The sequence below is a fragment of the Fundulus heteroclitus genome, unplaced genomic scaffold (genome assembly GCF_011125445.2).
Source record: "Fundulus heteroclitus isolate FHET01 unplaced genomic scaffold, MU-UCD_Fhet_4.1 scaffold_40, whole genome shotgun sequence".
NCBI lineage: Eukaryota > Metazoa > Chordata > Actinopteri > Cyprinodontiformes > Fundulidae > Fundulus > Fundulus heteroclitus.
Genome location: NW_023396813.1, coordinates 2,888,535 through 2,895,629, shown reverse-complemented (window position 1 = coordinate 2,895,629; position 7,095 = coordinate 2,888,535). Strand labels below are relative to the sequence as shown.

Here is a 7,095-nt window from a genome sequence, read left to right as displayed (position 1 = left end):
ATCTCCAACTGACAGAGAGTGACCCTTTGCTCTCTTGTTGTACTGGTCACACTGATGTTTCTGCTCTGCACTGGTGTTCTTCTCGGCCATTAACATAGCAGAATGCAGATCTTCAACCAGTGATTTGACATAAGAGTGGTAGTCACAAATGGTGTCATCATGAAGAATGTTACGAAAAACCAGGTCAACGGGCAGCCTGGGAATCCTCCCAAACATCAGATAGAACGGTGGAAAGCCAGTGGTCTCATGAACTGTGCAGTTGTAAACGAAAGTCAGAGACTGGATCATCTGAGGCCATTTATGTTTCGAACGTGGAGGAAGAGATCTCAACATGTTGCCCAGAGTACGATTGAATCTCTCTGCAGTCCCGTTACCCATTGGGTGGTAGGGTGAAGTGTGCGATTTACTGACACCACTCAACTCCAAAAGCTCAGCCAGCAGCTCACTCTCAAAATTTGCGCCCTGATCCGAGTGAATGCGCTGGGGAAAGCCATACACACAGAAAAACCCATCCCATAACTTTTTTGCAACTCTCTTAGCAGTTTGATCCTGACACGGGAAAGCATGCGCTAACTTTGTGAAGTGATCCGTGATCACCAGAACATCCACAGACTTGTTGTAGCTGTCCTCAGCTGACCAGAAATCAATACACACCAGCTCCATCGGAGCACTGGTCCTGATGTTCTCCAGAGGGGCTCTCACAGCAGGCTCTGGGGTTTTACTGAGGATACATCTGGGACATTTTCTCACATAATCTCGCACATCTCTCTCCATGTCATGCCAAAAGAAGCGATGACGAGCCAATGAGAATGTTCGTGGCTGGCCCTGATGACCTGCATTATCATGGACACCAGTCAAAACCACAGACTTCAAAGCATCAGGGACCACAAACTGAAAGCGCTTACCTTTCGTCAGAGGGTCTTTTATGACACGGTAAAGAACACCATTAAGCAATGTTAGTTTATCCCACTGCTTCAAAATTTTCAAAGCCAGTTGATTTTCACAAAAGCGTTCCCGCCTTGATGGACGACGTCCCCGCTCTACATACAAGACAACTCTGGAAACAACAGGGTCGTTTTTCTGGTGAGAGACAAGGTCAGTTAGAGAAAGAACTTGTGATGGGCATGTAGTGTGTGGGATTATCATGTCCAGGTGGCCAGCTAAAGATGCTGCACGCTGAGCCTGGCCAGCATCTCCACTGCAGACAGATGACAAAAGAGAGGAGACTTCGTCACAGGTCATGGATGTGTCAGCTAAATTGGAGGAAGAGCTGTCCAATGATTGAAGCTGATAGGTTAAGCGGAAAACATCCTGTACAGCGTGATCAGGAACCTCACAAACACGCTCCAAAAGTTCCTGACAAGGCTCTGACAGAAGGCGATCAGCCAAGGGCTTCACAAAAGGGGCCCTGCTCAGAGCATCCGCCACCACATTCTGTCTTCCCGGAACATACCTGATCTCAAAGGTGAATGGAGCAAGCTTGGAGACCCAGCGCTGTTCACAGGCATCCAGTTTGGGCTTGGTCAGGATATATGTAAGAGGATTGTTATCCGTCCACACAGTAAACTTGTGACCCTTCAGCCAGTGGCTGAACTTGTCACACACAGCCCACTTTAAGGCTAGGAACTCGAGTCTGTGTGCAGGATAGTTGGCCTGACTGCGGCTGAGAGACTTGCTGGCAAAAGCAACAGGTCTAGCAATCTCTCCATCAGCTGGGACCTGCGACAGAACAGCACCAAGCCCATCCAATGAAGCATCGGTTGAGAGAATAAATGGCTTCTCAAAATCAGGATGTGCCAGCACCACACAGTTGAGGAGAGCAGCTTTAAGGTCTCTAAACGCTTTCTCACAAGCTGGGGTCCAGTCCAGGGGAGTCAGAACACGAAATGTTCCAACTTTTCCGTTTCCTTTGCTCTTTACTTTACGTTTCTGACCTGCGGTGAGGGCGTAAAGTGGCTTCGCAATGCGGGAACAAGCTGGAATAAAGTGCTGATAAAATAGCACCATGCCCAAGAAGGACCTCACCTTTTTCTGGCACGGAGTGCAGCCATCCTCCTTCATGAGGTCTTTTTTTTCAAAACCAGAGATGACCCTTACCTTCTCCTGATCGACAGAAACACCACCAGCCTCCACAACATGGCCCAGGAATCTCACAGACCGCCTGAGAAAGTGACACTTTTTCTGTGCCAGCTTCAAGTTGTTTGCTCTCAGGCGACAGAAAACAATCTCTAGCCTCTTCAACGATTCCTCTTCAGAAGGGGCAAACACCAACAGGTCATCTAGATAACATAGGAGGCTGGAAAAGTTCAAATCACCAAAAACGTTAAGCATCATCCTCATAAAGGAAGCTGGGCTGTTGCATAAACCTTGTGGGAGACGGTTGTACTCATAAAGTCCAAGCGGCGTGGTAAAAGCTGTGTAATGTTTGTCAGACTCATGGAGAGGGATGTTGTAGAAACCAGAGGTCAAGTCCATGGTGCTGAACAGAGCATTCCCACCAAGAGCAGCAAGGCAGTCAGACTGATGGGGCAATGGATGAGCATCCTTAACAGTCTTAGCATTAAGCCAGCGGAAGTCAGTGCATATCCTCATGTCCCCAGACTTTTTCCACACCATAACAAGTGGGGAGGCATATTCACTAATAGACTTCCTTATGATACCCTTCATCTCCATCTCAGACAAGACCTCCCTCAACTGCTGATAGTGTGCTGGTGGTATGCGTCGATACGGCAAGCGAAATGGCTGGTCATCAGTCAAGTGAATGCGATGAACAAAATCCCTAGCTTCACCACAATCCAGTTTTCCCCTGGAGAACACATCCTGGTAAAAAAACACAAGCTCTGCCAGGCTTCTTTTATACTCATCTGACACCTCACAGCTCTCTATGTCGATGTCATGTAGGCCACAGTCTCTCAACATCTGTACTGGATCAACACTGTGATGTGATGAGTTTGTTGAAACAGCTGAATGGTTGCAGTGCAGTTCAGACCTCCCCTGACTAAACGTAAAGTCCTCCACAGCAACACACGGAAAGACATCAGCAATTTTAGCATTGCGGCGTAGTATCAAAGGTTCGTCTGTTGGGTTGAGAACCTTCATAGGGACCCAACGATCCCCCCACATGGGTGTGATTACACGACCCACCAAAATGTTTTTTGGGGTGGAACGAGCAGATGACGGCTCGACGACCACAGTGCCTCCTAATGACAGTGGCGCAGTGGACGGAAGCTTTCCCCAAACTACATACTCCTGACGAGGAAGGAGGGTAACAGCCTGTCTGAGTCTAACTGTTCCAATCTTATCAGGTAAAGTAGAATTTGACCATCGTGAAACACAACTCAGAAGCTGCAAAAACTCCTCACACTCTGGGTTTGCGGTGTTCGATGTAATGAGTTCCCAGTACCTTGAATCAGTTTTCATTTTTTGAATAAGGGGCCGAAGCACATTGCTACCAATGATGAATTCATCATGTTGGCCAGGTATCAAAAATGTTGGTACTGTAAATCCGAAGCCATAGATCTCAATGTTCAACTCATAGACGCATCGAGGCTGAGTGAGAAGGCCACCACACCCAATGAGCACCACGTTCTCTGGGACTGAAAGAGGGATCAAATCAACACCTGCAGCTCTTAGTTTGTTCTCTGCCTCCACGCTCAATGTGCATGACATACTCCCAGAGTTCAACATACCCCTCAGTGTAGATCGGTCACTAACTGAAACTGAGGCATAGAACAAATCACTAGCCCTCTGAACTCTCTGTGACCCCAAGAAAACCACTTCACCGTTCTCAGGTGAAGCATTACAATAGTCAGTATAAGCAGAGTGTGCATCCAGTGTATTTGTGAGGGTATTGTCCACACTGCCCATGCTGCCCCTCTCATCACACGGGCTCTCTAGTTTAAACTAGGGTACTGGGAGGACGGCTGTGGTGTGTGGTGAGCAGGCTGAGGACAATCCCTTTGAATGTGTCCTGAGCCGAAGCAGTTGAGACACAGTCTGAACAATCTACAGTGCGAATGTGTTGTATGCTCCTCCGAACAACAAACCCTGCATGGTGCACGCTGAGGACGTTTAGAACCACGTATGTAACGCCCCACACGTTGACCACTTTGTTTTGTAACAGATTGGTCTCTTTGTGTGCATAGAGAAGATGCACACAAAGACAGAACTTTATCAAACATCTCTGCCATCTGATGAGGTGATTCTACTCCTGAACTGGAGGGAAAAATTGGCTTGGGTGGACCTGCATTCTGAAAGGGTGTCGGTTGTGGAGCAACATGCTGCTGTGGCTGCTGATACAAGGGACCTGCAGCTGAAGAATGATCACGTGCTAAAGCAGCTTGGGGATTATGGACAACAAATGGTGTCGCATCAGCTGACAACGCAGCACTGGGTGATTGAGCACCAAGCTGAGGAAGACAGGAGAGAACAGGGCCCGCAGACGAACCAACAGCCCTGTTTGTAGTGACCATCGGCCTCCTGAGGCTAGCAACACGGTTATCAAGGCGACTCTGGACCTCAGCAGCAGTCCACTCCTCCACAGGTTTCAGCTGGAAGGAAAGAGCTAGACCAGGGTCAGGACAATGGCTGATGAACATTGTAACAACTTCAGCTCCTGGATCCTCCACCTGCTTCCCCCCCCCCTACGCAAACACTCATCAACCGCTTCAATAGACTTGTTTAATCGAATCCAGTAGTCCATGGCTGTCTCTCCATCAACAGGCAGGATGTTATAGAAGTCTCTCATTGGTAAACTGGAGAAGATCAGCTCACCAAAGTTGCGTTTCAATATATCAAAAACAGTAGAAATTAACTTATCATTACATGACTGAGGCTGGCAGCGAAGCGACACCTGAACCACATCTCTGGCTTTCCCAATAAGTCTAGATGTGATAATCTCACACATTTCAACAGGGCTCACACATCCTATTCTTGACAAATAACATCTCATCAGACCCTCCCATTCCTGGATGGAGAAGGTGTCAGTGTGGTCGCCTTTGAAATATGGTGGCGCCCTGATATCAGACTGAACAACAACCCTCATTTGTGACTGATCAGTCGGGTCGCTGGGTTGGCTATCAGCAGCCTGAGGCTGTGATTGGCTTTGTGAGCTTAGTCTACTGAGGTTTGTCGTGACAGCATCCCCAATCTGTTTAGCCAAATCAGCAATCACCCCACTGAGCGCCTCAGTAGAGACAAGTTGGCTAACGTCAGACCCTGCCCTGCCAATGGGTGTAGAAGCAGCAGCAGGTACAGGTGGAGGGTTCATCACAGACTCATCAACAGAACTTTCATATGCACTAGAAGGCATAGGTCTACCCCTTCCAAATGACATGTAATGTTGGCCCCTCCCCAAACTAAAAGTGACCTTCCTGTCCACTTCATCTCCCTTAAAAGGTGCCTCAGTGTCAGACATTTCATTAAATAACAGATAAACACTATGAAGAACAGTGCACCAAAAAAAAATTTGATGTCAAAAATAAAGAGACTGCAGATTCCCAAAGAGCCTAAAAACAATACAGTCACACAAGAACTCACATGTATCAGTCAGCAAAAAAATGAAAAAAAAAAAAAAACAACCAGTCTTATCCACAGGCAAAGAGCAACAAACAGACTGGTTTCATAACTTTTTTTTTTTTTTTTTTTTTTTTTACTTATTTCCCTTCCTCCCTTGTATAAAACGAGGTGCACAAAACAGACCAACCGAAACAGTTACTTCGTTGCCAGGATACAGCACACCAACGCCAGTCAAAGTGCAGGGCAAAGGCGCTCGGTGCAGCGAAGCAGGCGGAGCCAGACCTCAAAGGCGGGAAATGCGCAGCATAGCAGCAGCTCCAGCAGCGGAGATTCGACGTTACAGCGGGTCAAACGGCACCAAGTGTAACCGGATCCTTTCTGCGTTGTGCTGGTTTTTTAAGTGATCAGGCCGTGACACAGTCTGTCTTTAAAATGACGGTGTCTTGCTTTATTGTACCTGACGAGAACAACATACAACCGTGTTATAGGCTGCCCGCTCCAAGTCCTCTCCCGCAGGACAACATGACAAAAGGGGCGGACCATGTCTCACAACAATAAAGAAAATAAACCTTCTTTATGCCACATACCTGACGAGAACAACATACAACCGTGTTATAGGCTGCCCGCTCCAAGTCCTACATAAAACAGAAGTATATAACAAAAATAAACTTAATATATCTATAAATAAACTGAATATATTCAGAAGAAAAATAAATAGCACACACCTCTCCCGCAGGACAACATGACAAAAGGGGAGGGACTAAGGGGTGCAAACTATTTAAAGACAATACCACAAAAGAAGAACCGAAAAGGAGGAGCTTCCATTCTTAAAGTAACACGGTTAAAACAGTGACAGAATTTCTAGAGATGTTTCAGTCAGGTAAGTAACAATACAAATAACCAAATAAAAACATTTTGTGTAATTATAACAAAAAAATGAAATACAACCAGGTTACATGTGCATGAAAGCTCAAATAAAAACAACGAACCGTTCTCAAACTTTGTCTCATTCTTTTAATTTTTTTTTTACCACACAATATTTGTAAAATTCCCAGACACAAATAGGTTATCTAGGGTGACTATATTTTGATTACCAAAAAACAGGACACTGGTCCCAGCAAACAGATACTCAAATGATACTCGAAGTTTACTCAAGATGCCTTATTAATTTCAATACATTTAAAGTAGGCTATGCCTCCTATGTATGGGTAGAAAATTGTTATATTTATTACAAGACGCAAATTCAGATAGGCTTCTCAGAGGTTTCTCAAGATGTTTTATTATGACAGGTTTCAAAAATAATGAATGAAATGATGATAGAAATAATGTATTTTCTGTATTAGGAGAAATACATATATAAATAATAAATAACTAAAAGAAATACCTCCAAATTGAACAAAAATAGCTCTCACAAACTTACAAAAACGAACTAACAAAATATATTTCTATCTTTAGTTTTCTTCCTCTTTATCCTGTTTTTCTTCCTCATCCTCCTTGTTTGCCCATCTATATTTTGATGTATAGCTGATCTTTCCCTGCAGTTTTTTGAAAACCAGGACATTTTCATCACTTTATAAA

At 45.3% G+C, this 7,095-nt stretch overlaps 1 long non-coding RNA gene across 1 annotated transcript; it reads right to left on the bottom strand.

Annotated features, from left to right (window-relative positions):
• Positions 1-5,622: 5,622 nt before the first annotated feature.
• Positions 5,623-6,611, bottom strand: LOC118560175. Its single transcript, XR_004929141.1, has 2 exons — positions 6,243-6,611; positions 5,623-6,152 (listed from the first exon to the last, which is right to left on the bottom strand). It is a non-coding gene; the product is annotated as an uncharacterized LOC118560175 (long non-coding RNA).
• Positions 6,612-7,095: the final 484 nt, after the last annotated feature.